General features: G+C 44.1%; 1 pseudogene; it reads left to right on the top strand.

Moving 5' to 3' along the window:
• The first annotated feature begins 7,307 nt into the window (after window positions 1-7,307).
• LOC128116164 (cytochrome P450 2D27-like) lies at window positions 7,308-8,605 on the top strand (annotated as a pseudogene).
• The last annotated feature ends 206 nt before the right edge of the window (window positions 8,606-8,811 follow it).

Genomic DNA, 8,811 nt, shown 5'->3' with positions numbered 1-8,811 from the left:
TGGTGCTGAAGCCACAGGATGGACAGGGAGCTGAGCCCCTAAGTAGCAGACTTAGCTGCTTCCTGGTGACAGGCTCTGTGGGGTCTGAGGATACTTTGTACATCTTAGTGCAAAGTGTGATGGAAAGATCAGGAAATGGGGCAGGACATGGCAGCTGATTTGGCATCTGGTAACACAGGGCAGAGTTATTGAGACTCAGGTCTCCTCTGATCCCACTAATGGATGAGGTTGTGAGGATGTGGAAGATGGATCAGGGTCTATTGGAGCATTTTAGTCAAGAAAGCAAGTGGAGAGAGGTGCTGTGTGGTCTTGACCTCACTGCCTGTCTCAAGAACCTGACTTCATTTGTCCATGGTAGGATGCTAAGTAGCCCAATGACAATTCTGGTTGTTTTTTTTTTTTTCAGCTTTCTCAGGACTCTGACGAAATTAAGGCATCACACTGGATGTCATTAAGGTTGGAATATTCTTTGGGCTTCTAACCAGCTCCCAAATAAAGACAGAGAGTGTAACGAGTATTATGAATCTGGAGGGAAAGGTATCCTGACTGTCTGGGGAGTCGGGCTATACCCTGAGCTGCTAGGACAGCTCTGGTGCCTGGAGCTGTAACGGGACAGCTCTGCTCTGCAGGGAAACGTATTCTGACTGTTTGGGGAGTCAGGCTATACCTGTAGCTGGGGTGCAATGGCAGATGGTCTCCCCAGACCATATAGCAATCCTGCTCCTATCCTGGAGTGCTGCTACAGATGAGCTTTACTCAACCCCTTAAATGGGGCTTTGCAGCAGAGCTTTGCTTCGTCTCCAGCCCAAGGTGTTGTTTCTTTTGCTTCACTCTGCAGAAGGGGAAACCCCTGCATGAATGTAGCAATCTCCTCTGGCTCTGTGGAAAAGGTGTCACTTCTTCTACTCCACCTTGCTCAGTCCCCTAAGGACCGTCTCAGAAAGGGTCTTCTGTTCTGCTCTGCCTTACTAGCTCCCCTAAGCGAATGTCTCTGCAAGGTCTTTTTCTGCTCAGTCCACTAAGGGACATCTTAGCAAAATTCTTCACTGCACAGATGAATAAAGTTCTTTACTCAAGACTCTTTTGAGAAAGAGATTTATTTGGGAAGGAGGAGTCCAGCAGATTGGCTGCCTCTACCAGGATGGGAAAGGACAGCTGACAACTGAACAGGCAGTGTGGTTTATATAGGGTTTTCTAGTGGCGGAGTTTCTCTGTTCAGAGTTTCTCTGTTCAGAGTTTTTCTGTTCAGGGATTGGTTAGTTTTCCTGCTTAAGAATTGATTAATTTCATATGTCAGGGGCAACGATTGTTCCAATTTCCGAGCCAAACTGTGTTTCTTTGTCCAGGAATAAATATTCAGCTTTTAGGAATTGACAGTTTATCACAAGTAAAACAAAGTGCAGATGGGTGGAATATAGAGCCAAAAGGACAGAGAGAAAAAATAAAGCCATGTGTGGCTAATATAGCAAGGAGTTTATGGGGACATGATTAACTACAGCAATGGAATACTCAGATTAACATCATCCAATCTCAGAAACAAACCATAAAATAAGAAATGCTTCTGAGAGAAATGTCAAAAATACTATCAGCCGGGCGGTGGTGGCTCACGCCTTTAATCCCAGCCCTCGGGAGGCAGAGACAGGCGGATCTCTCTGAGTTCGAGGCCAGCCTGGGCTACCAAGTGAGTTCCAGGAAAGGCGCAAAGCTACACAGAGAAACCCTGTCTCGAAAAACCAAAAAAAAAAAAAAAAAAAAAAAAAAGATACTATCAAAGATAGTCACAGACCATTGAAGCTGTACATCAGCAGGGCACCACAGCTGTTGGTAAAGGTACTATCAGCTCTGCCTTTAAAATGACTGACTGATAAAGCTGTTTGGGTGGTACAATGGCCTTTGACAACAGAAAAGTTACAGGCCTTAGAATAGCTGGTACAGGAGAAGTTAAATGCTCAAAATATTGAAGAATCAACCAGTCCTTGGAATTCTATATTTGTTACTTAAAAGAAATCTGTCAAATGGAGAATAGTAACAGATCTAAGAGCTATTAATAAGGTGATTCAGCCAATGAGCTCTTTACAGTTTGGAATTCCCCTGACTTCTCCATTACTCAGTATGGCCTATTGTAGTTATTGATTGAAACGGCTATTTTTTCAATATACCTTTACAAGAAAAGGATAGAGAAAAAAATTGGCTTCACAATGCCTACTTATAATAATCCTCAGCCTGTTAAGAGATATCAATGGAAGGTTCTATCACAATGGGTGTTAAACAGCCCCACCCTGTGGCCATATTTTGTTAGGCAGCCATTGAAAATAATTCATGTACAATTTCCACAGTCTACAATTTACCATTATATGGATGATATTTTACTAGCTGATTCAAATGTTAGAGAAAATTTTCGAAGAGTAAAGAAAAATTTGCCTTGTTTGGGGATACAAATTGCTTCTGAAAAAATACAAAGAGGAGATTCTATTAATTACTTAGGACATAAAATAGGTTTACAAGCCAGACAGTGGTGGTGCATGCCTTTAATTCTAGCACTCAGGAGGCAGAGGCAGGTAGATCTCTGTGAGTTTGAGGCCAGCCTGATCTACAGAGTGAGATCCAGGACAGGCACCAAAACTACACAGAGAAACCCTGTCTTGAAAAAAAATAGGTTTACAAAAAATTCAACCCCAAAAGGGACAAATCTGGAAAGATCAATTGCAGACTGCTAATGACTTTCAAAAATTGTTGAGAGACATTGCCTATCTATGGCCCACTATTGGAGTAACATATCAAGAACTGAGTAATGTGTTTCAAATTTTAAAATGTGACAAGGACTTAAATTGTCTAAGAGAATTATCAGCTGAAGCTGAGAGAGAATCGGCTTTGGTGGGAAAGAAATTACAGGATGCTCATGTACATCATTTGGATCCAGAGTTTGAGTGCATTCTGGTTATTTTACCCTCTATTCATTCCCCCACAGGAATTTTAAAGCAGAGGGAAAATACTATCTTAGAGTGGACATTTTTACCACACAAACAGAGCAAAAAATTAAAGACATATGTGGAAAGGATTCTCAGTTAATTATAAAAGGAAAATTAAGACTTTGTCAATTGACAGGAATGAACCCAGCAGAAATTATAGTACCTTTTACTAATGATGAAATTGCTTCATTATGGACAGAAAATGAAAACTGACAAAGAGCTTGCAGTAATCTTTTGGGAGAGATAAGTAACAATTATCCAAAAAGCAAGAGATTTCAGTTTATTTTAGAAAAAAAACTAATTGGATTTTACCTCATATATTAAAAGGTACCCCAATTTCTGGAGCCTCTACATCTTATACTGATGCAAGTAATTCAGGAAAGGCAGGTTATAAGTCAGATTCAAAGCCCTTATGGTTCAGTGCAGAAATAAGAATTATATGTTATTCTTTGATTTTTCAGAAACTCTTAATATAATTAGTGCCTCTCAATATACAGAAAGAGTTGTCTTACATATTGAAATGACTAAACTTATTCCTGATAAGTCTGTATTAGCTTTTTACAATTACAGGAATTAGTCAGGAAAAGGAATCATCCCATATATATAACACATATCGGATTCCATATGGGTCTGCCAGGACCTCTAGCACAAGGTAATGATGAAATTGATCAATTATTCATACGAAAAAACATCATGTCAATAGCAAGGTCTTAAAAAGGAATTTTCCTTCACTTGGCAACAAGTGAAAGAAATTATAAGAAAATGTCCTACTTGTTTCTTGTATAACCAAACTCCACTACCTGCAGGAAGTAACCCAAAGGGTACTCAAAGACATGAAATTTGGCAGATGGACATGTTTCATTTTGCAGAATTTGAAAATTTAAATGTGTATACCATACCATAGATATATATTCCAAGATTTCAATGGGCAACTGCTTTGAGTTCTGAAAAAGCTGATTCTATAATTACACATCTGTTAGAAGTAATGGCCATTATGGGGATACCTGTACAAATTAAGTCTGACAATACTCCAGCATATGTGTCTAGTAAAATGAAACCATTTTTTGCATATTATAGCACAAGGCATATTACAGTTATACCTCACAACCCAACAGGACAAGCAGTTACAGAAAGGTCTAACTGAACTTTAAAAGAAATGATTAATAAACAGAAGGGAGTAACAAAAACACCCAGAGATAGAGTACAATGTTTATTAACTTTAAATATCTTAAATGCTAATGAAAAAGGGACAACCGCTGCAGAGAGACATTGGACAATAAAAAAAAACACTTAATGCATTAAATCAACCTATCTATTTTTAAAATATATTAAAACTCAGAATGGAAACCAGGCTATGTGTTATGCTGGGGGAGAGGTTTTGCTTTTGTTTCCACAGGAGAAGAAAACTGAATACCATCAAGATTGATAAAGAATAGATTTGAGCAGGAGAGCCTTCCTGATGAGGAGAGGGGATAGCTAAGAGCTAAATTGGCCTGATGGTAGAGTATATTTCCAACAGGATGAAGTTTCATAAATCTTCCTAAATATTTGTTTTTGTTGTTCTTTACAACTGTGAAAGGCAAATGGTCTTTTTTGTAGTCCCAATTTAATTAAAATTTAAAGCTGACTTTAGGGTAGAAGCATGGCTCTCTCCTCTAAACCCAAGCATATTTGTTAAAGTAAAATCCAAAATCTCTGTCTCATGTCAGAAAAGCCACCTGATATGGGACAGAAGAAAATCAAAATGTAGGGATTATTCTATTGCCAAGTCTCATAATCCTTTGGTTTTATTTTAATTATTTAAAACTTTACATATACATAAATATTAACTCTGTTTTTAAGACTATTCTGTATATGACATTTTAAATGTTTAAGTTTTCAGCAGTGAACCTTAACCAGTCACAACAGTGACCTTTGACATCTCTAATAGAATATGGGGCCCCACAACGATCATTGTATAGGAACTGTGGTAATGTCACTAAGGGGACAAGCACCAACTTATTTGTTGAGACAATGTCTCAGTCAACTTGGAGCCCACTCATGAGCTAGACTGGCTGGCCAGCAACTGAGCACCTCCCTTTTCTGCCTCCCTAGCACTGGGATTGAAGAAGTGGTTGGCGAGTCCAGATCTCCGGAATGAATGCATGTCCTCATGCTTAACTGCAAGCGCCACACTGTGAGAGTCACGGCCCTGCCCTCAAATACGGGCTCTTTTTGATGCTGTTCTATATATAATAATGCTTGTCATTCAGTTCTCACATGGTTCCAGATACTTCATTGTTAGATGAAGAAAAAAACATGTGGTTTTCTTGTGTTGACTTTGTATCTTTGCTGAATTTGTTTGATGTTCTCATACGGTATTGTGAAACCTCCCTGTTTCCTCCATGCACAATTATACAATCTATGATCAATGATCAATGGGACACATCATCTCAATTGAACTGTGGCCTTGTGTCTCACAGACAAGCTCATACTTCTGCTACACTCAGAACCAAGAGCCTCCGCTGTGTCCACCATATTCCATTTGAGCTCAGGTTCTCAGGAGACTGATGACCTTTCCCCAGCTGCATAGGAAACAGTGACACCTGGAACCTGATTCAGTGGCTGCTTGGCTGTGCCCCAACCCCCACCCCCTTGAACTCTGTTCTTTGTTACCGGAAGTCATGAGCCTATCTTGGTTCCAGAACAGTTTCAGCCCACTGACAACTACTTCTACAACTTGGTAAGTTGGAATTAAGATTAATTCAGTGTGATGATCTAGCTCAGCATCTCCTTAGTTTTCACTGTGGGAAAAGCAGCACTGACCTAGGAATTATATATGAGATGGATTCTCAATATTTTACATATGTCATCTGAAGCATAGGTTATGTGGTTTGTAATTCAATACGTAACATCCCATAACATCATGAGGAGTGAAGGAACTATCTGGGTATGAAAACTTAATCAACCCCAACCAACCTGAGGCCTTCCTTTGCCCAAACCAAGCATTCCCAAAGCAACACTTCAAAGTCACAGTCATCCCAGGGAGTCACATCACTCTTCCCAAGCTGACTGGCTTTGCACTTCCCACCAAGACTAGGGAAAGAAAGCAGGGACCCAGAATGGCTCTTGGACTCACTGGTGGTCTTCACTTCAGTGAACCCAGACAGTTGACGCCAGCAAAAGAAAATGGCAGGCAGGACAGAAACCAGGAGAGACATGCCCAGGTCCTTTCTATTTGTCCTCCTCCAGTGGAGTCCAAAGGACAGTGATCAAGTATCTGTTGACATGTGTGCAGAGAATTGTGAACTGGGAGCACCCCTGAACCCTGATGACCAGGGACAGAGTTCCAGCTTGCTCTTATAGACATGGCAGACCTGTGCAGCTGACATGAATACCAAGACCCCAGTGCCCCTGGAAGTCACATTGATCCAGACAGGACACATTTGTTCACATGGCTGAGGAGGCACGGATGGAGGATGAAACAGGGGGCAAATATTGGTGGCAAGCAGATGTTTACCAGAACATCCGGGTCATACTCCAGAACTGGTGACAGACCAGGGCCATTACAACATACACTGTCGGTGCACTTAGATCACAGGGGCTCACTTACTCTGAAGCAGTAATCAGGACTGAGTTGGCCCATGCCACACTGCACATCTGTAACCAGTCAGCACCATTGCTACTCTTCCATGATTTCATACATGACACACAGATCAGAGGAGGAGACTTGAAGAGAGGCAGAATGTGGGACAACTAACATCCAGGTTTAATCATCAGACTTCAGAAGTTATGCACAAAGGATCCTGGAGCAAACCAGGAGGAAGCCACCAGCCTGAGCCAATCAGTGACCAGAGCACAGCTGTCTCTATCCCCCACTCCTGACCGTGACCCATGCTGCTGTCCTGACTCCCATTGAGGGCCCCCATCAAGAGAAGTTGGAACTAGAGAAAGACCCTTGTCTGTGCCCCAACCTAGGGTGCCATATTACCCTAACTGGGTTGGGCAGGGCCAAGAGCTATGGACAAGAACAGCAAAAACAGACTTGGGGGCTTCAGGCCAGCAACAAGCATGGAGTCCCCCAAAGGCCCCGGTGACATACATGTGGGAAGAGAAGGGCATGGCAGGGGCAGCAGAGAGGAGGAGACCCAGGGTCTGGTCCTTGCTGAGGTGCTGCATGGTGTGGACTCCATCTCCTCTCACTCAGCTCCTGCCTCCCTTCTGCCACACTGGAGGGGGCAGCAGAGAGCGCCCGCCTGGATTCTAATGGGACTTCTGAGCCTTTGGTCTTCAGAGGTCTGGATCCCCAGCAAGGACAGGGACTGCACCCACACTGACCCTAGGGAGTGATGAACTGACATGTGCAGTGTGCCCAGCTGTGCCCAGAACACAGGTGCCATGTGTTGGAAGGCTCAGGAGTCACCTTCACATTCTCCTCATGGCTGCCATCCTAAACACAGGCCTCTGGCATGAGGAGGACACTGCCTCCATATCCCATGTGGAAGACGTTGGGGGAGAGATTGACCCACCAAGAAACAAAGGGTGAATAAAGGAAAGAGACCAAGACTCCAACAAGGATGATGGCCATCTTTCTCCCATGGACCCAGCCCTTAACACAGAAGTAGTAGAGGGTTAAGGGGCATCTTCCTGGGAGTCCTTAACTGGGGGAATGCTGTTTCTGTAGGCCGAGTCCACCAGGAGATCGATGAAGTCATAGGGCAGGGGCGGAGTCCAGAGATGGCAGACCAGGCCCGCATGCCCTACACCAATGCTGTCATTCATGAGGCCCAGCGATTTGCAGACATTGTCCCAATGAACTTGCCACACATGACCTCTCGAGACATTGAAGTACAGGGCTTCCTCATCCCCAAGGTATGCATGGCACTCTTACCATAGCATGGCCACTAGCAAACAAGGGCAAGAAAGACCAAGACCACCACATCCTGGATTTCCACATGGTGATGGGACCAACCTGGGTGTGAACACACGACAACCATTAAGCAGGATTCTTCAGGGAAGTGGGATGTCCAATTGAATAAGCCACAGGGGATTTTAGGAAGCACTGCACACAGGGACAGGTCTTGGTTGGGGACACCTTCTAACAGTAGTGAAGGGGCTAAGATGCTCTGGGAAACGAGTCCAGAGTGTGCAGGAAGAGGATATGCGTGTGAACTTGGAGACCAGGGTCATGTTAGCCATGTCTCAGTCCATGTTCACACCATGTGCTTCCCCCCAGGGAACGACCCTCATCCCCAACCTGTCCTCCGTGCTGAAGGATGAGACTGTCTGGGAGAAGCCCCTCCAGTTCCACCCTGAACACTTCCTGGATGCCCAGGGCCGCTTTGTGAAGCATGAGGCCTTCATGCCATTCTCAGCAGGTCCTGTGGGGTGCCTGGCTCCAGGTCTCTTCCCAGGGGGCCTTGGAGGGTGGAGCATCCACCAGGCGTCAGACTGACTGAGCCCCTCTCCCACCCATAGGCCGCAGAGCATGCCTGGGGGAGCCTCTGGCCCCCATGGAGCTCTTCCTCTTCTTCACCTGCCTCCTGCAGTGCTTTAGCTTCTAGGTGCCTGATGGACAGCCCCGGCCCAGCGACCAGAGAGTTGTTGGTGTTGTGACAACTCCCTCCCCCTACGAGCTCTGTGCAGTCTCTCGATAGCAGGACACAGATTCTAGTCCAGCCCCTAGCTCACTCTGATCTTCCCACAATAAATCAGTTTTATGGCTGCCACTTGCTTTCTCATTTAAACTCTCATTCTGTCTGCATCTGCTCCTCAGAGAACTGTCCACCATCACCCCTCACCCTGCACCTGAGCCTTCCTAATGGACACCTTGAATGCTAGGAGAAAGGGTTGAGCTCACCCT

This window comes from Peromyscus californicus, unplaced genomic scaffold (assembly GCF_007827085.1).
Source record: "Peromyscus californicus insignis strain IS unplaced genomic scaffold, ASM782708v3 Scaffold_20__1_contigs__length_68692818, whole genome shotgun sequence".
Classification (NCBI taxonomy): Eukaryota; Metazoa; Chordata; class Mammalia; order Rodentia; family Cricetidae; genus Peromyscus; species Peromyscus californicus.
This window is presented reverse-complemented; position numbering and strand designations above follow the sequence as displayed.